The 20,671-nt window shown below is 40.3% G+C and overlaps 1 long non-coding RNA gene across 5 annotated transcripts in view; it reads left to right on the top strand.

Moving 5' to 3' along the window:
* LOC146436461 (uncharacterized) overlaps positions 1–20,403 on the top strand; it is a 75,905-nt gene extending 55,502 nt beyond the window's left edge. For all 5 annotated transcript variants that reach the window (XR_014852679.1, XR_014852681.1, XR_014852680.1 and 2 more), the window contains 3 exons: positions 6,628–6,694; positions 18,234–18,398; positions 19,321–20,403. This is a non-coding gene — a long non-coding RNA (uncharacterized LOC146436461). The remainder of the gene's footprint in view (positions 1–6,627; positions 6,695–18,233; positions 18,399–19,320) is intronic.
* Positions 20,404–20,671: the final 268 nt, after the last annotated feature.

The following is a 20,671-nucleotide window of genomic DNA, read 5'->3' as shown; positions in this document are numbered from 1 at the left end:
CTGTGATATTTCTGAAACCTGAACACTGCATTTTCTTTTTATGGAAGTCTACTGAATTTTGTTTAATCCCATTTAAATTATTACATCATGCTCATAGCTACACTGTTGGAAAACCACTCACTTAGTGCTAACAAGTGTGTTTTAATATTTGGGAATGACTTGACTTAGTTCCCAGGAAGGGGATGAGTGTACCATATACCCAAAATTAGTTGGACACAGCTTGATTTATAATCCATGAATATGCATTCTTAAGGACTAAACATAGTATGGTTTTGGATGGTCCTTCTGAGGACAAAAATAGATGTTCTGGTTGTTTCCTGTTAGTAGATGGTTTCTGACCTTCATTATGCTACACAGCAAAAATTTCTAGCCAAACTTCTGTTGACCAGAGTGTGTTATTTTTTACACTAGCGTGTTAAGATGGTTGGACAAGTAAGGCGTCTTTTATCTTTTGCAAGAAGCTTAATATTAACTGAGTTGAATGCCATTTGCCTAGGTGCCCTGGAATATCAAATAAAATGTAGAAATATATTTCTGTGTAGAATATATGTATTAATGTGAAGAATATGAGGTAAAACATATTAAGATTTGTTGTGGGAGAAATTGCACAGAGTCTTCTGCAAGCAACAGTTGGGAAAGGACTTGGGAGTGTACAAAGCTGGTCTAAGAACAAGAAAACTGAAGGGCTGTTTGGCAATAAGTTGTTTTCATAGCTGAAGCTCTTCAAAATGGCAGAGGGGAATAGAGGAAGCTCATCAGCTGTCTGTATACAATCCCAAAGGTACCAAGGTCACATTATATTCTGAGACAGTCAAAGTCCACAGGATTTTTAGTCATGCTCAGCATTTCTTCCAGCTGAGATGAATGGTGTGTAGTTCCTTCCCATTTATCCACTAATATCTCGTTCAGAAGGACCAATGCTTTTGTACTTTGAGAATCATGCCCTACCTCTTAATTGTAGAAGGATACTGAATATATGGCAAAAAGGTAGTCACTAAATGATGTGCTGTTAATTGTCTGATAAATCTGCCACCAGTCAGTCCATCATCAGGGAAAGTTTTATGTATCTCCCTTTTAATCTCATAGGGAGGTAACCTGTGGTGCAGTTCTTTTTCCTGTTAGCAGGCAGTACGTGTACTTCCTTTTTTTTTTGGAATCTACTATATGCAATGTCATTTTATCCTTTAGTATAATGTTTATTAAACTTTCTGAATCTGTGATTTCCTTTTGATTCACTTATCTCCCTGGTTTTGTCTTGAATTCTTCCCTTTTTTGACGACAGATTTCTGTAGTCACTGACAGAAAAGTCACTTTTTCAGGGAGACTGGACTTACTGACAGTAAGCCAAGGTAGTTGGTAGATCCGTGGCTACCCTAGCTAGTTGCAGGATTTTCTCAGTCTCCAGCCGTCAAAACTGAAATACGGCTGGCATCTGTGGGGGTTTTTTTAACACTGTGAATATCATTATATTCTATTGAACCTGGATGCAGTAAAAGTCTGCTGGCAGAGGACCTACATAAAAGTGGCAGAGGACCTACATAATTCTGTAACAGTGCAAAGTCCATGTGATCACCTGAGTTATGGCCACTTTTCTCTTGTGTTTCTCTACAAACAAAATTATTTTTGGGTAGGGATATGGGCCACAAAAAGAGGTTTTGATGTTGGTATATTTACTTTAAATTTAAAGAAAAAATGAAATTGTTTTTTCCCCTCTGTAGTGTGTCTATTGTTTGAGATCTCTTGATCAGCCGATCTTTAGTTAGAAGTTGCAAAAGGCTGTATTGGAAATCTATGAGGTTGTGTTACATTGGTTGTTTAAAATAGGGCCAGATAGCATTTATAATACACGTGTTGTAATATTCACCATATCTGTGACATAATCCTGTTGTGCAAACAGGAAGGTGCTGTTTGCTCACAGTCCAAAGGAAGAGTCCCAACACTACTGGGATTCTTTCCATGGATCCCCATCCCCAGGAACTAGACTGGTTATTGCTGTGCTCATCTTGATCTCTCCTGTGTGAATGCCCCATTGAGTTAGGATCAGGGCATTGCTTAAAGGTCACAAAAAAAGTAAAAGACAGCTAAAGTCTTGGGTATTTGACACCGAACTAGAGTGAAAGAGTGGTGAAAAGTCAGCAATTCTAGGATGTGCTCTCCTCACCCATCATAGACACTGTTTGACCTGTTCACATCTTTGTTCCTCTGTTTAACCTACCTGTCATGGCAGTTACTCTACACTTACAAGGATTATGAATAATGTGACTATTACATGGGACCAGGTGTTATGCCTGGTGCCTTCCAAGACAAATATATGAGCAAGTATTTGTTAATAGTTGCTTTGCTCCTGTTTCCAGAAGGGAAAAGGAGATAGGTGTAGACTATCCTTGTGATAACCTCTCGTACTGCAGCAGGACCTGTCAGAAGAGGGCTGCAAACCATTAGAAACCCCAAGGAGTAGACTGCAGAGCGCTTCAAAACTGCTGGCATAGCTAGGAAAGGCATGTCACGGGGAGTTCCCTGCTTTGCATGTCAGGAATTAGTATAACCTTAAGTATCTTCGAAGGAAAACCAAGCCTCTTTTGTCATCTTTCCCATGTAACTGTCATCAGCCTCTCTACCACTCTCATTTTGAAGGGTTCATTGAAATACTTGCTGTGAGGCCTTAATACCCTTAATATTGGAAGACAAAAGATAAATGGCAATTAGACACTAAAATTATCTGGTTACTTTAAGAGACACAAAAACGTATAGCAAATATTTATATAAAAGTCACATAAAATACAGGCCAGGATGCTGCAGAAGGAAATAATTTCTACGAGTCCACCAAGAACAGCATTTAAGAGCAAGGCTAAGTTATGAAGTATATCCTTTAAAGGAACCATTTTGAAACAGGCTGTTGTATTTCCTGTAATTATTTCTCTGATTACACCAATATTAGTTGATGGATATTTACTGGTTCATGAGTGTTTGCTTAAGTTACGCTTCATTATATATCAAAGAAATTGATACAACTCAGGGTTTTTGCCCTAAAAGCTAATGCAAGGAAAGCTGGCAGTTAGCAAAGTCTTTCTTCCAGGACACTTTATTACTGGGGGAGATGCAGCCCTGGTTAAAAGCCTGATGTAAAATCTGTGTAATAACTAACTCCCACCAAAACACACTATCAACAGCATGGTTGGACATCAGGAAATTGGGGAGAAACAAGTCTTGGATGTTGCAGTTAGGAAAGAGTGAATTTTGGCACTTAAAAAGAATGTGGATACCCTGGGATGTAAATGTAGCATGTTGTGAGTATGTGAAAGTCTGTGTTGTGATCATGCTTTTCAGTAAACTGAGTTCTGTGTGGCCCAGGTGATTACAGTGGTCTGTTTTTTAGTGGCACTGAAGCACCTTAAGGTGTGGTTGACCTACGTGAGTGAATAACCCCACTGAATATGGGGTATATTCGTACTCTTCAAATTCAGTGCATGCATAAGTCTCATGTTGAACTGGCTGTGGAAACACAAAGGATGTCTTCTGGGGAAGGGAGAGTGGAAGTCGTGGTTGAGAAGGAAGGCAGAGGCAAATTTTTTGAGAGAGCAGTTACTCCATTTCTGTGTAGTAAAATCCAGGAAAAGAGAAAGCAGGAACGTGTTTTACATCATGCTGTAGAAGCTGCTTGTGTCTAGATGTGTAATGTGACAATATAAGTAAAATATACAATACCACAGATTACTGGGATAGAAAAGTGTGTGTCTGTGAAGTGGATGGGTACATGATCACAAAGTAATTCATGGTTTTAGTCACATTTCATATGGTGAAATAAACAGCAGCATAAATAAAAGTGTGACGTAATCATTCTCACAGGAGTTGCATATGTGAGCTTTTAGTATTTAACTTTTGGCATGTAAACATGACAATAGTTTCTGTAAGCAGCTAGTGACAATTCCTGTGTGTGATTGTGGGACACGAAATTTCTAGGAAAGAAGCTGAAAAAAGTGTTTGTTGCATGGCTGCTATAAACCGCTAAGTCTTTCCATTAAGTGTCAATGTCTCAGAAGCCCTTAGGTTTAAAAAGGCAGAAACTACAGTGCTTTGGTAGCTAGAGGAAGATTCCATTATATGTATATGTGCTTGTGTACACGTGTGTGAGTTCACAGCTGCGTTTTGGGGTCTGTACCATAGACAGGGAAGGTAATATAAAAGGGAATATACATGTGTGCAAAATATAAGTGCAAGCTGAGTTTTGTCCTGCTTTTGATAGTTTAGTTGCTGAGAGCATTGTAGTTTATCCTGAGGGTTACACAAGCATAACCTTCGGAAACTTCAGTTAGACAAGGTCCTGGTGCACGACAGTAAAGTTTCTGTTTGGGCTGGAGTGTTTTTTATGGATTGCACTTGGCACAAGGAGGAGAAAGAGTTACCGCAATTGGTAGCAGGGAGACACAGTGTTTCCTCTTCCATGAAAACCAAAGAGAATGTATGCCCTCTTAATTTCCTATGGCCTGTGTCAAAAGGGTATTTATTGCTAATTTAAAAGCATACAGAAAGGTAAATGCAGGGACTGTTTTTTGTTTTTTTTTTTTTTTCCCTTGAGTTAGCATAGGAAAATAATTAAAGGCAAACATTGTATGTTAAAAGGAATATACTGGTCTGCATATAGCATTCTTTTGTTGCAGATTACAAACCCAGTGGCCTGATCCTGCTATCACTGAAGTGAATGGCACATTTCCTATTTATTCCAGGGAAAGAAGGAGCAGACGATAACCCAACATGGGACAGGTGATGCTCCTTTAGAAGTATGCTACGCATTATATTTAGGCTCCCAAATTACTTTTTCTTAGTGTCCTGGGAAGTAGTGGATACTAATTGTTCGTGTTAAAAGTGTAATGAGGATTGTTTCAAGATGTAAATGTAATCTCTAACATTGCTGAACCAAAAATACAAAAGATTTTGCCAGTGTGTGAAAGTGAAACTAGCTGAGAACAAAAGTGAAACCAACAGGCAACTCTCACTCCCCAGGCTGAGTGAAATGCAGAAATCCTAAAGTGCTGATGCTGAACAGTAAATTTTAATTTAAAAATTTTCTTTACTTTTATTAGTGTGAAAAAGTGTTGCTAGTGATCTAGATAAAGATTCCCCTCAAAGGTAGGTGTTTTCTCATGATGGTATATCTTTAAAAAGTCAGAACCAATTAAAGATGTCTGTTTTTTTTCTTTATAATATTTAGGGGCATCTGTACAAGTTACCCTCTTTTTTTTTTTCTGATGCATTTTCCTTTTTCATGAATTGTATCACAGGCTTGTAAGTCATGTACCCTTAATATTCTGACAGAAGCATTTGCTAGAGCAGGACAGGATTGACCTTGCTTTACAAAAGTATTGGTGACTGTAATCAGCCAGTTTCTAGAGAAGGGAAAGAAAAAGTATCTTTAAAAATACATGAAAATTATGGTTGAATGTGTTTAATTGATAAAACACCAAAAAATGAGAAGCAGTGTAGCTATGGGAAGAGACAGACATTCAGTTCTTCCTGCCCAGTCTTGTAGGATCAGCAGGAGACAAATGTACAGGAAAGTGGGGAAATATCAAACAAAACAACAGGAGATGGTAAAAAATAACATGGGATGCAATGGACAAAAAGAAAGAATGGACGAAATAAGTGGTTTAGGTAAGTTAAAATTGTGCAGAATTCTTCCTTGGTTCACATTTGTCAGTGTCTAGGAAATTGGGTGGAAAAATACATGGGCAGCAACAGTCTGCTGTAGGTCTAAGCAGTATGAGGAGGGTAAATGTATGGGAGGAAAAGGGTAAGAGATGGCAGATTTTTTTTTAAGGCAGTTTAGTCATAAATACTACACCATACAGTGCTGAGGCTTTCTGACCGTGATTTATGTTGATAATGCTTATTAAATTACAAACTGAAGCAAGGTTTGTTTTTTTTTTTTAATTTAGCCCACTGAATTTGTACTCATTATCTTAAACATTTTTCCCTCTCACATTTGTTTGGAAAAGTTTAGAGGGAAAACATGGGGGCGAAATGGTGTATAGACAGGTATTTTAGCTGGTAGCTTCCTCGCAGGTGGAGGGAGGAGATAGAAGTCTGAAAACTACAGGCCTATGTAAATTCTGTAGCATCACAAGTAAGTACAAAATAACACAAATCAGAGAAAAATGGGTAAAGCAAAGACCGTATTTATCTGGGAAGGTATTCAGCTTTTAAAGCAGAGGAGGGAAAAGTTGCTGTGGGAAGAAATATCTCAGGACTTTGTCTCTCACATAAATGGCTTTAAAAAAATTCAATGTATGTAAAATATATATTTTTAAAAATTTTAAATATAAGATCATAGCACTTGCAGATTAAATGCTGCGAATGAGATAGAGCTTGCAACAATATAGAGGCCTCTAGGAACTGAAAACCAGGTCCAGAGAATCTGGTACTTCAACTGACCATGTATGGAACTAATTTTTGACATGTGTACCTGACTTATCAAAACCAATTTTCAGGACTCAAATTAGAATGTAATAGGAGTTTTTAAAATGCTTTTCAGACCAAAAGATACAAAGATTTTTGAGGGCCAGACAATTTCAATGTGCAAAAATATGTCTGGGCATACAACAATTTAATTTATTCTCTCTTCTGTTATAGAGAGAGTGGCACAATCCCTGTTCTGGGACAGGACGGACGTCCGAGGGACATGGGCATCACTTCTCAGGTAAACGCACTCTTACTGATGGCTTTCAATAGTGAGAAAAAATAACTTCTCAGTTCAGATTAAATAATACCTGACCTTTTGGCCTTTTAGATTTTGGAATTTATTGACATTTCAGACAAACACAGATATTTTTGTTTTGTTTTGAGAGAGGTGAGGAGGCAAAGTATTGTGAGGGAGGAAAGTTAATGCCAAGTCCTTTTGATGTCCAATCAGTTGCAGGGTAACAGCAGTGCTGACAGTGGTACACTGGATTTTCCCATTAAAAGATGCAAAAGATAGGAATTATAGAAAGATCGATGTATTTGTGAACTGTGCTATGTGGTTCAGTTTGCTTCATACTAGAATAGCTAATAAATTGGAAGTAGATGCTATAATCTGTGGTTGGTCAAAGACAGGGCTAAAAAAATAGTTCTTTCTAATTGTGTGTGGCTTTATTGTGTTGACAAATATATTTGATGTGATAGCAATTAAAAGTAGTCTGTTTTGATTAAGTTGAAGGACCGAGACTTGGTTTCAAAGCATTCTGGTTAATTAAGCAAGAGTCAGTAAATGGCATAAAGTTCTAGACTGAATGCTTTTTGAGAAAAATGCTGCTGCTTGGGGTCAAATTAGTCAATAAGTAAAATTTTCTGATCAGGAAAGAGTCTGTATTTCTGAGATATTTTATACTTTGTGTAAGCTTTTTATATACCAATAGATAGAGGAGCTGTGTTAAAGTGTTGGAGTTGCTATTGTGTTACGGTACATCACTTGCTCTTCCTGGTTTGAATTGTTGATTTAACTCTGATAATTTAGAGAAGAGAGAAATGTAAATTCCATTTACCAAATGGGATGTTTGTAGCATTGAAAAAAGTGAGAGATTAAAAATGATTAGAAGTCTCTAAAATCTATACTGTTGCTCTGCAGCCTTTGAAAAGGCAAAAATCTAAATAATAATATTTCTACAGGCAAAATAATATAATTATCTAAAAAAAAAGTATAAACTGCTGTTAGAAGAGTTTTGAAATAAATAGTACGTGCATATAGGTAGGTAGGATTTTGAAATATTTTTCTTCTCCTATTCTCTCTCCTTTTTGGCAAGGAAAATAGAAATATTTCTTTCAAATATAAAAGGAATAAATAAATACAATTGGAATGAAACATTATGCTGATATTTGGTGAAATTTGTTTTCTTATAAGTATTATGGTTTTAAATGTAAGTGCAGTGGTATAGTTCAGATCTCAAAGTTTGTGGGGAGGAAATGTTTCAGTATCTTTGTTCATACCTGAGGAATCCATTTTAGAAGTCTATTTTCCCTGTTTGCAAAATACATTTTTATTAGATCTATGTATTTGGGTTAAGACTTACTTAAAATTACTTAATTAGGTTATACTGAAATTCTAAGTGATTTAAAAAGAAGGATTATGGTAATATGACAAAACATAACACTATTTTCATTGAAATTCTTAAATAAAGCCCTTTTAACATGCCAATTTTAAAAATCTATAAATTTAGGGTGTTAAAATAGTGCAAAATATAAAAAGGCTGAACTCATAATGGAATGTATAATCCTGTAGCAGTGAGCAGGGATTTTGTAGGTACGTCTGGAACATAGGAGGAGGTCATTTACACCTTCCGTTTGGTTTTTAGCATTTCTCTTGTGGTATTGTCCTTCTTCTTACTTTATTATGTACATGCAAACACTTATAAAATGTTTGCAGTTGATTTGTAAAGGGAAAATGTAGAGAAAGAGGTAACAGTGTAGGTGCGCTAAGCTAGATGGGAACTGATTGTGTTTTCCCAGGAAATTCTGAAAAACATACTAAAAGAAAAATTGCTAGAGGAAAGAATAAATTCTAAATAATTGCATTCGTGCTGTTTGAAATAGTGTGGTTGTGAATTGTCTTTAAAAACCTCCTGTAAGTATCCAAAAACAGTGCAACATGAAAAGGTTTTCCAATTGTGTTTTCTCTAGATAAATCTATTGGCTTGCAGGCTGATTTAATGGGCAGGATATTAAAGAATGAACTTTAAAAAAAGAAGTTTTGTGTGTGCTTTCCCATACATAAGTTCTTTTTTTTTTTTTCTAAAAAGGAAAACGTATATGTGTTTCTTTCCTTTGTGTTGTTTATAGTTTGAAATAAATAATAAATTTGTAATGATTTATTTTTTTAAAAAAGAAATATTTGTATGAAAAATGAGGCAGTAGGTTTGTTTTACTTGTAATTTAATTTTGCAGAAATAGCAGAATGTTTCTGGACATTTGCATTTGTTTTAGAGCTTGGAGCCTAAGCCAGATTTCTGTGTAGTCTGTCAGGCAGTTACACGTCTGAGCATGTTACAGTCTGTAGCACTACAAATTAGAGCTATTTGACTTGTGTTTGCTGCATGAGGCTTTCATTAAAAAAAAATTGCAAATAAAAAAAAAGTACAGGGGATGAGCTCTGCATGTGTGCGGGGCTGTTTTGGGGTGCAATGCTGAATTGTGGAGGGGGGCTGGGTCAGACCCAGGGGATTTTGCTCCGAGGTGCTGCTTCTGCCTGAATTTGTGCTATCTACCAGTCCCTCACTTACTTTATAAACGGATTCGGACTCTCTGGGTTACTTTTTAGTTCCCAGCAGGGTAGTTGCATGCATATTGTTTGCTACTTATTTTAAGAGAGGAGCTGAGAAAGTGCTGTATGTGTAAGTCATACGTATACTGAGCACCTGTATGAAGAGTGTATGGGAAGGAGGGCAGAACACAAGTGTGTGACTGAGTTTTCACGTTAGTTTCACTGCAGGATAGCCCAGCATTTCCTAGTAACTTTGTCCCAAAGTTTTCTGGGGGTTGTAAAGCTATTTTTCAGTTAATTTGCTTATTACAATTTGCCTTCTCAAACATCGATAAATAAAATTTAGAAAGCCCCAGCAGCTAAAGTAAGATATTTCACCTGCTTTCTGTTATCTGGTAGGGAGCGTGTAGTTAATGCCAGTAACAAACAGTTGTGGCTGGGACCAGAAAGCACACTGCGGGAGTACAGAAACCCGCCACTGCATCAGCGGCCCGGGGCCCGCCGCTGGGCCGGGCCGGGCCGTGCCGGGCTGGGCCGCTCGGAGCGAGCACCGCCGGCGGGCCGGGCTGGGGAGCAGCTCTTCCTCGGGGGCCGCGGAGGAGCCGGGCCGGGGTCCCGGGCAGGAGCCGCCGTGCAGCGGCGGGGGGGCCGGCGGGCCGGCGGAGGCGCCTCGGCGCCGCAGAGGGTTAACGGCGGCGGGGCCGCGGCGGCCGGCGGGAGTTGTAGGCGCCGCGGCATGACGGGAAGTGCCGCGAGCGGCCGCGATTCGCTGGGAGCTGCCGTGACGGCGCCCCGCCGCTCTGGTGGCGCGGGGCCGCCGCTGTCCCGTCGGGCGGCAGCTCCGGGCGGCCCGTCCGCGCTGGGCCGGCTCGTATCTGTCCGGGGGTCTCGGCGAGCGCCGGCGATATCCCCGCGCCCTGAGCAGCGGCCTCGGGGCGCGGCCCGGCCGGGTACGCGCCTTGGGCGCCGGCAGGTCAGTGGCGGCGTTTGCCCCATTCCCCCGGAGCCGGTGGTGCCGGGGTGCCCGGCCGGCTCCGGTGTCGGCGGAGCCGGGGCGTGGGCGAGGCCGAAGCTGGGGCCTCCCGGTGCCGTTCGCTGCCCGGAGCTCTGCGCCCGGGCCGGGAGACGGGGCATGAGCCCGGGTCGGCAGGGCTCGCCCGGAGCCGCGTCCTCCCGAGGGGGATTTGCTTTGGTTAAACCACGCGAGCGGCTCGTCCGCGCTGCCTCTGGGGCTCCTGCCGCTCCGCCGCACCTGGGGCTGCTCGGGGCCCGGAGAGGCAGCGGCTCAGGGGCTCTCTGCGTGTGCGGAGCTGTGCTTCCCCTTCGTGCCGAGCTCTGCACCGAGCCCGAGAGCAGAGATGCCTTCCTGCGGCCTCCTCCGCCTCAGCTTGCGCGGGTAGCAAAGGCTGGCACGTGGCAGGAGGCGATCCGTGTTTTTATCTGCGAGTTGGGGGTTTTCTTTATGGTTTTAAATGTGAAATGAAAGAATTATGGTGCACGAGGGTGTTGAAGTTATAGGACAAACCCAGGAGGCAAACAGAACTTGGTAGTTTACGTGACAGCGGGGTATTTTCTCTCCGGACAAAGCGGGGAGGGAACAGAAGGGAGGAAATATGCTATGTGTTAATTTAATTTATGCCAGTATTCCAAAGGCAGTTCTTGTTAAACCTTCTGATGTTTTAAAGTAACTTGTTAATTAACTAGAGATAACTTATTCTGTGTATCAAAGGAATGAAAAATAATAAATCAGTCTGAAGTGAATTTAGTAAGTTTCGTGTTTTCTTGTGTTCGTCCTTACGTTTTGGGAGCATCTTGAAAGACAGTGGTGGCATGCATCAGCAGGCAGCTGAACTTGGGGCTGAGCATGCTTAAACTTCTCTTTGTAATGGAAAGATTCTTGTTAGGTTGTTTTCCTTGGTAGTAGTAATCTCCTTGAGATTCAGAAGAAAACATTATTTATTTATTAACTAATAAGTGCAAAGAAAATTATACTTTTGAGCTCAAACCAAAAAAAGGTAAATATGCCATAGTAGGCTTGTTTTCTATTGCTTAATTTCTGCGAGAGGTATGTGAGGACCTCTACAAACATTCTTGTGTCAGAAAGCACATCTGATTTTGCCAATAATACCACCTGAAATACAGTTCTTAAAGTGTACATAGATGGCTCTCAGAAGAAAGAAAACTAAGTGAAATATATGGGATTTTTCAAGGGAAGGTACTGTCCTAGTGGAGGAAAAAATGTTGTTTTGCTTGTAAAAGAAATTGTTGGGTAGCCACAGAAAAGGGATAAATATTTAAAGTGCCAGCTTTATAACTCCTGGTGGTTTGGATTTGCAGAATGAAGCTGTTGAAGTTGGCTTGAGATACAAAATCAGCAAGTCCAGAACAAAACAGAAAAGATCAAGGCAAGGAAAATAGGTGTAATCTGTTGTAATGTGTTTTAAACATATTAGTGTATGGCCTGCTCTGTTCCCATTCTAACCATTGCTTTTCCAGTTTTGCAATAGTAGATTTTCTTGGATTCTGTTTTCTTGTTTCAGTGGCAATGCATTAGCACTGCAGTTGTGCTTTAGCACAATAAATACAATATAACACCTTTCCAAAAATGTATGAGTGCAAATACTGTACTGTATTAGTAGTGGAAGCTACGTGTAAAGGCAGTCAGATAGTTGAGGGTACCCAAGGGAAAGAGAAGATTCGTAATAGAGCTGATCTAATCTGGCAGCCATTGTACACTTAGCTGTACGACAATTTTTGAAGGGCAAAATAAGATCACAGAGAAATTAAAGGTGGGATGAAATGCAGCACAATTTTAGCAAAAAAAGACTCTGCCAGACTACCTTGCTACTTTACGTTTCCTTGTGAGGAACCTTTGATACTGTACCATGGGAAGAAATCATGGAAAACAGAAATTTTGGATTAATTGCACTGTAGGGTGACTTCGGAATGAATTGACAGATAGTAGGTGGAAAGAAGGCTGCAAACTGGAGTTTTTGAAAACTAAAGGAATTCTTTCCTCAGTGACATTAGTGAAAAAGTAGAACAGTGATAAAATCTTACAACACAAAACTTGTGGACTGTATTTACAGAGAGTGGATTGGAATAGCCATGTGCTGAAAGGATGAATCAAAACTGAGATTAATAGAATTAGATGAGATTTAGTGATGCAAATAGGAATTGATCACAATTTATTCTAGACGAGTTCATCACTTCTGTGACAAGTTGGTAGTTGGTGTAATAGTCAGCAGTAGAATGACAGCATGTGATGTGGCTGAGAAAATTTTTTAAAAAAAGAGTGTCCTAGAAAGTGTTAAGGGATGGATTTCCTGTATGGATAAAAAATATTACTGTCATAGTATATAGCATTAATAAGACCTTATCTGGAGCCCAGCTATCACCCACATTCAGATAAATGGGTTCAAACAGATGGATGGAACAGATGCAGAGAACGACCACATGGACGTTAAGAGGAATAGAGAGGCTTAACAGAAAGACACAGAAGTGACAGTTACACTGTTTTTATATAAGGAAGGAAAATAATTATCTGAGTTCAAGATTAGAATAAAGCAAAACAAATGTGTGTAAAAGGGATGAGGGGTAGCCTTTGCTGAAAATAGCAGGAAGAGCTCGAACTATCAGACTAACGGTATTCTGGAGCAGTTTCAAATGAGAAAGAAGTTTAAATTTCCTTTAAAAGGAAGTTTGATGTATCAAGGAAAGAACATTAATATATCCAAGAAAGAACATCAGTGTTGGGTTCGGCACAGTAGAGGGGAATTTGACTTGGGAATCTGGGATATCCCCTCACATAATACTGCATTCTTGTGTATCGGTAAAATGGATTCTGAGATGGATATGCTCATTTACAGTGGGTCCATTTTGAAAGTGCTTCTGTATTTTGTCATATTAATTTCCTTTTAATATGCCTCTTAAAGGCAGCAGAGTAGTTTGTTTGTGTTTGATTAGGTCACCACGGCTGAAGGTGCTACCTGACTTCTTGTCCCCTGATGGGCTACTTGTAGAAGTCTTCATGGAATAATTTTTAGGCAAGCTTTTGAATGAAAAACTCAGTCATCTAGGCCAAGACAATATTGCATTCTAAAATGTATGTATAATCAGCTTTCTTGAGATGTTACCTGAGACCCTGTGTCTTTTTTTTCTGCCTTTTGGACTGTATAGTTTTTACACACAGCACTTAGTGCAGCAATGAAGAATTAACAGAAGATCCTAAAGATTAAAGAACATTGCTTTTCAGCAAGGCTGCTGTCCTCTAGGCAGACTGTTCAGATTTTTACTTGGCATTTTGGCTTTTGGGAAATCTCCACAGTGAGTTAAGCAATCATTGCTCAGTCATCCATTTTAATTTTATTTTTCAGTCCACAGCTGTAGCAGGTTATTCAAAGAGAAATAATATGTTTTAAGGAGGTAACTTCCTGTTCAGTGGTCAATAGAAAACTAAGTGATAGAATCAATCCAATCATCAATTTATGCATTAAATACTACCAGTGGAACTTTCAGTAGTTGCTGAAGCAAAGAAGAGAATGGGTTATAAGAATTTAACTTCCTTCATACACCTAGAGGCGACTAAGTCATGAAAATGGAAGGCTTATTTGGTATGGGACAGTATGAAAGAGTAGGAACACAAAAAAAAAATGTATGATTTCTACATGGTTTCTTGCACTTTTTTTCTGTCAAGTGGGATTTGAGTTGCAGACAGTTATCTTGAGCTTACAGGCAGAGGTGTGACCATAAAGTGATGCTATGAGTGTGGAATGAAACATGTTTGGTTGTTATTTAACCCAGATTCCTGAAAACTATTTTTCTCTTCCATCATGAGTCTGATTCTTAAAATAATTTCTATTCATAGCAGGTTCTTTCTCTTGTTCTTTTCTTGACCTTTTTGAATTGGGAGGAAGTTGTGGACTTCCCACTGAAATGATGGGAACACTGTGTTAGGCCTTCAGCAAAGGAAAGTTTTCTGACCTGATTTGCCTGTGTCATCCTGCAAGGCTTTCTGCCATAAAAAGAGGCACTTCCACTGGTGTCACTCATTTCTAGTCCTTTTGAGCTGTATTATGCCTCTTGAAATAGCACTGACTGGGGGAGCAAAGTCATGGAAGTGAGCAGCATTCATGTAATAAGGTTGATAATGACATTTGTGTGACTCAATAACAAATAAAACCCTGGCTAATATTATAGTACTAAACAAAAATAAGGTGTTATTGCTGTCACTAAGGGTAGGAAAAATCCATTCTTTGGCTGGTTTTATGTGATCAAGTCTGGGGGAAATGTGTACATGTGTATGCTCACACACATGTATAAATAAACATAGAGCTACATTGCTGTAGGTGCTGGCTGAAGAGTAGAAGTAACAGAGGATCAATATACAGAAGTACTGGGCACTTACACACTGAACAAAGCCAAGTATGCTAGAGGTTTGTTTGGTAGCAGTAGACTCAAAAAGGGAAGGTTCACTGCAGCCTGCAGCAGCATTTTTTGGGTTGCTTTTTTTTTAATCGTTCTATGTTTGGTTTAATTATTTTTTGTAGGAATACTTCAGAGCCAGGCCATTGCTGCTGTAAATCTTCAGATTTCCACTGAATTCCAGAGGGGGGATAGCATTTTACATGCCCTGAATAGATGGCCTTCTGTGGGGAAACATTATTATGGTGTCTTTGGTCCTACATTGTTTTTAAACAATGGTGATTCTGAAATGCCAACTTTAATGGCTAAAACTTTAATGGTAAAACTCTTTAGCAAGTCTGGAGGCCAAACATTTTAAAGAAGAATGGAGAAATTGATGAAAAATATACAGATGCATAATTGGGTTTTAAAGATAGAGAGCAATCTGAGATATTTTTTTTGCTCTCAATTTGTGTCCCTCATAGGGTCCTAGTTGAACTTCCTGCCCTCACATTTCCTCTAGGAACAATACAGAGTGCGTAAAAGGCATTCTTCAAAGAGGAATTCATGTTTGTGAAATACTGGGAATGGCCAAGACAAAGTCTTCTACAAATACTGGATTTTGGGAGGGGCACCAGAACCGTCTGTAGTGTGGATCTTTGAGGAGACACTTGAGGACGACAGATTTTTTAAAAAAGATGAGAAGACAGAGATTCCTTACCAAATGTAGTCCATCATCTGAGTCTGAAAGTGAATGTATCATGAAAGGTGACACTGAGTGTTGTCAGTGGTCTGAGGGACATGCATTCCTGAACTTTGTTCATTTTACGTGGACAAGTATTTGCATCACTTATCTACAGTTACAAAACTAGGTAGAAGAGACATCAAGGATTAAACAATGAGCACACAGTATTTCATTTCTACAGATGGTATTTTTAGCTCAAAATCAATATATTTCAGTGGGTTGTAGGGTTGAAAAAGGTTAATCTGTTGCCATGGCCATATTATGTCTCCAGTAAACACATGCTGCATTTGGATTTGCAGCATGCACAACTATTAGAATTTTTTTTTTAGTAGTACTTAATTTCCAATTTTGCTGGTGATCAAAAAACCCAACCCCCACTTTATATGCATGTCCTACTAAGCCTTTCCTTGGTTTACTTGATAAGAGGATCTGGAGTTCTCCATCACAGTCACTTCTGAGAACTCTGAACAGGGAATGGCAACAAAAAGAGGATCTCTGAGATTTTACAGGAGACTCACTTGTCAATCCGTAGCAGGTAAAAGTGAAAAATCGCTGTATCAAGTACTAGAAGTCTGTAGTGCCATTTATATAGTTTCCTGTTTGTAAGGGAAATTGAACAGACCTTCTCATGAAGAGCTGCGTACACCTGCGTGACATGTTAAATTTATAATCTATAGACTCAACTAGTTAATATGCCAGTTACTGGTTGGCTTTAGACTCTGTTTGTCTTCCATTGCTACATTTGCCTGGAGTGTTTTGTTGTTGAGAAATTTGGGACTTTATTCCCTGAAGCAGGACAGATTGCTGACACCCAAGGTTTATTTGAGAAACAAGGAGTGTATAGTTATTATACAGTGTGGTAACCTAAAATACCTGAATGACTCAGTTTCAAAGCTAAGACTTGTGTTTCACAGCTGCCTTGTGTTTGGAGGTTTCTGCCCTTCTCATAGAAACTATAGTCAAAAGTGTGCAATTGCAGATGAGCAACGCCTCAATCAAAATTTGTGCTTACTTGCTTGTTTATTAGGGCACTTGATGTTACTAATTGCATCTCTTTCTCTCAACCTGCTGCTCTCTGGCACCCTTGCCCCTGCAAGCTCTGCAGAGCAGGGCTGATCAGCTTGAGATGTCTTATGTTAGGCCCATAGGAGTCCTGTACAGTAGGGGCTGACAGCAAGAGCCAGCTGGCAAAACCCAAGTCTGAAACATGGATCCCCAAGCACCTGCTTCATGTGTAGCATGCCAGGAGAGAGGAGGGTTACATAAATACCTGCTTCCAGAGTTGCCCAAATACACCACTTTAACACATGCTTAAGATGTGTATGCACAGGATGCAGCTGAGAATATCTGCCCCAGCCCCTCCAGTCCCACTGGCTTTCCCTCCCATCATTACAGCTGAAAGGAGAAATTCTTTACTGAGAATGGTGAGGCACTGGAATAGGTTGCCCAGGGAAGGTGTGCATGCCTCACTCCTGTGAATGTTCAAAGCCATCTTGGATGGGACTCTGAGAAACCTGGCCTTGTGAAAGGCATCCTTGCCCATGGCAGGAGAGTTAAAAGTAGATGATCTTTAAAGTCCCTTCTCAACCAGGCCATACTATAGTTCTGTGATGTGATGATTCTGTGTGCTGTGCAACAGCTTCAACCAAAATCAGCTCACCAGCACACATCTGTGCCATGTTGTTAAAGCACTTTGCTGCACTTTCAGGCAGAGGAGGGAAACCTAAGTTCCTGGGTGAGTGCTAAATAGTGTGTGAACTCAGAGGAGTACCATGACCTCTGCAAGGAGATGGAGTAGGTGCCTAAGGAAAGGCCAAGGATCTGGAATTCCACATCAAATATATTGCTTCACCCCAGCATTACGATCAAGTCAGCGGTTTATTATGTGTCTTGAGAGATTTGTTGGCATGTCTGACTACTTCTTGTAGAGATCTTCATTTAACAGGACGGACAATGAAGCTTATATTCTTAGGTAGTCTAATTTTTACTTTCAGTGTTCACTGGGGCAGGGTGTCTTAATTTGGGGCTGTGGATTTAGGCAAAGTCACACTGCAGTGCTCAGCACCGCAGCAGCCAGGCCCTTTATTGAATCTGGCCTCACTGCAATAAGTGTGAGTAATGGTAAGAGAGGCATGAGAGCAGAATGACTGCACAGGGGGGAGAGCTGCTCTTGAGTTGCTAGAGTGAAAAACATATTTGTAAAGGGATAAAATTAGTGCTGGGTACAAGAATGCCATTTAATGAAACAAATGACTACACTTCTCAGTAGCAGGAAAAAATGTGACACATCACAGATAACCAGCAGTCTCCCATCCCTCTCTCAGGGTTGCTGCAGAGCAGACAGCACTTCTGGCTGCACTAGGCAGGCTGGGATGAGGAGTGAATCCCAGTGCTGAGGCCTCCTGAGTGCTGAGAGCCCTGAGCCACATGTTTCACTTTGGGGACAGTGAGTGACTGTCTTGGGTTCTTGCATGTGGGCTTGTATTTAGAGGTGTTTTTCCTCAGGCACCAAGAGAGCGGGGCAGGAGGGAACATGTATGTGTGAGACATGGGAATGTGGTCTCACTGAGATGTGTGATTGCTGATGAGGTACTTGTGGCAGCAATGTCACAGAAAAACTTCATAGTAAAAATTGAATGTATCTTTTTATTGGGTACTCTTTTATTTCCTATTCATGGTGTTTTATTGCTCCTGTGCTATATTTTTGTTTTCTTTGTCTCCTTTTGATGTTGTCCTCTATGTAGTTCTGTATCCTTATTTTTTGTTCCTTCTTGTTGCATTTCTTAGTTATGCATGTCTCTACTTCTCTAGCTTTCCTAAAGACCTCTTTCGTTTCTCTTGTGATCTGCTGTACAGCTTGGCCATGATCCATATGATGGAGCAATGTAGCCAAGCTGTGGGTTGACTGAGGCTTGCATCACCGCCCTGACCCAGATTGCATTTGCAGTCATCTGGAACTGACTACACGCCTGAACTGATAAAAGAGAGTGTGGAAATACGGATCTCTGGGGCCTTGGCAAGGTATCCTCATATACATGTGTATGCATGTTGATGTGTGAGTACACTCAAAATGCCTGTCTGTTTCATCAGCTCAGCCGAGTGGGTGCTCCCTTGGGATTTGCAGCAGTTTACGGCAAATGGGAACAGACCTGCAAAGCTCATGAGAATACTGAGATTAACCTTGAAAAGGGGGATATGCCTGTTGCTCAGGAATGTGTGATGCCCATAAGCAAGAGATTCAAACCCCTCACTTGACCTTTGTATAATTCTTTCCCTTCCAGTGAGTCCCTTTCCCTGCCTGTGACTCATCTTCTTCTAAATGTAGACTGTATGCCTCTCAGAGGACTGCCTTTCTTTCCAAGCAGAGTAGCATAAAAAATAGCAACACTGTTGAATAACCAGTATTATTTTTTTAACATGAAAAAACTACAGGACTGCCTTGCTGTGTCTGTGCTTCTCTGTCAAGGGGTTTATCAGTGCCCCAGAGAACACTGGGGCAGGTTCTGTCCTGACCTGCAACAAGAAGGTTGTGCAGACAAGAGGCCTTAGGAGCAGCACAGCTGCAGTGCAGTGGGCAGATGCTATAATAAAAGATGGGTAGACTCCAACAAATCTTTCGTGGCACCCACATACTTCCTTCCCTATTTCTGACCCATTTGTACTTGGCAGTATCCCCTTGGTAACTGCAGTGCAGCTTACATGAATGTCCAGTAGGAAGTTGCCTTCTCCCTTCAGCAGGTTGCCCAACACTCACCTCCTTTCCTCTGTCCTCTACATGTACTGTCCATCTGCCCAGTCCACTTTTGCTCTCAACGCTTGGTGACTCTGGTGGCCATACCGTTACCTTCCATTCTTTGCTTCAGCTCTTGTGTTGTCTTTAACTTGTAGTAGATCTCTCTTCTCTCTTCACAGTGGATCTCTTTTCTACCTTTTCTCTTTCCAGATGCTTGTGCCATATCTGCCTGTCCTCTGAAAGACAAAAGAGCGAGGATGAGCAGTGTGTCACTTATTCTGCAAAAACTGAACAATTGAGAACTGCCTGGACAGCCAATAGGAGAAAATAGTGTGATGTGACCACAGCAAGCACATGTTCTTTCTAACAATTTACAATTGCACTATGATCCCAACGAGGAGTGGCACTCAACTTCCCTCTGATTACCTCTGTTATTTTCTTTTGCTGTAACAATATAGTTTCTTTCTAACACACAAGTGTTTATGCAAAAATGCCAAGATTCTCCATGCAGATTAAAATAGGCTTTCAAATTAAGGAAAGGCTGATATGGAACAAGAGGAAAAATATTCCAGCATTTTGCACTTATTTGTAGTCAAGGTCCTGTCTTTGGAGGGTGTTATGTTGACTGCACACTTGGTGAGGCCTATGAGGATTTTCCTTGTGTAATGACTGCAGGAGACAGCCCTAGCATATTACACCGTTCTAAAAATAGTGTCCAGTAAGCAATAGGTGGGCTCTCTTGGGAGAAATGCAGGAAGAAAACTGGGTGAGAGCTGGATTCTCTGCAGTGTCACCTCTCATGAGTGATTGACAAACAGAAGCAAACAGAAAAAAAAAAAAAAAGGTGTACTAACTCACTGTGAGGATGGAAGGATGGATGTTTCTTGTAGAACAGAACAAAATCCTGTGACATATTTCTCCTATTAGGTCTGATACAACTGCTGTATGATAAAGATGTATTTCTAAAAATAACTTTAAAGCTAGAAGTCAGCTAATCAGACAGTGACTTGACTAATTTTTCATTAGTCAAGTGAATTTTTCACAATTTCAAAGTGTATAAGGGTTTCATGCCTTTAGATTACATCACTGCAGCCAGTGTGTTGATAAATCCAATGAAATTTGAATCCCACTATGAATTTGTTTTCTACAAGTAGATTATGAACAGTAGCCCTTGATTTCTATTAATTATGTATTTTTGAGTGAAAAGCTATTTCGTGTATATATATTTAATAACAGGAAATGTAACATTTATTTTTATTAAACTAATAAAAGGGATAAACCTATCATGGCAAATTTTCATTTAATTTCTTTGGTCTTGTTTCCCTCAGCATAGATGAAAGGTCATAAAGTGCAGCCTCAGGTATCTCAGGATGTACAGTTCTATGCATCAGGTAGCTGATGTCATACAAAAGCGTCTTGTTTCTAAGTGAGAGATTTGAGGTGGCAATAGTCCTTGCAACTGCATTCACATTGTACCATGGTCAGTTTGTGGCCTCAAGGTGCAACACTCGGGGTACTGTTTATCTGTTACAATGAGGGTGGCACCTTACATGAGCTCTTT

Source organism: Lichenostomus cassidix, chromosome 5, assembly GCF_008360975.1.
Source record: "Lichenostomus cassidix isolate B80296 chromosome 5, HeHo_3.0, whole genome shotgun sequence".
Classification (NCBI taxonomy): Eukaryota; Metazoa; Chordata; class Aves; order Passeriformes; family Meliphagidae; genus Lichenostomus; species Lichenostomus cassidix.
The sequence above is the reverse complement of the archived record's forward strand: the minus strand, read 5'-3'. Positions and strand labels throughout refer to the sequence as shown.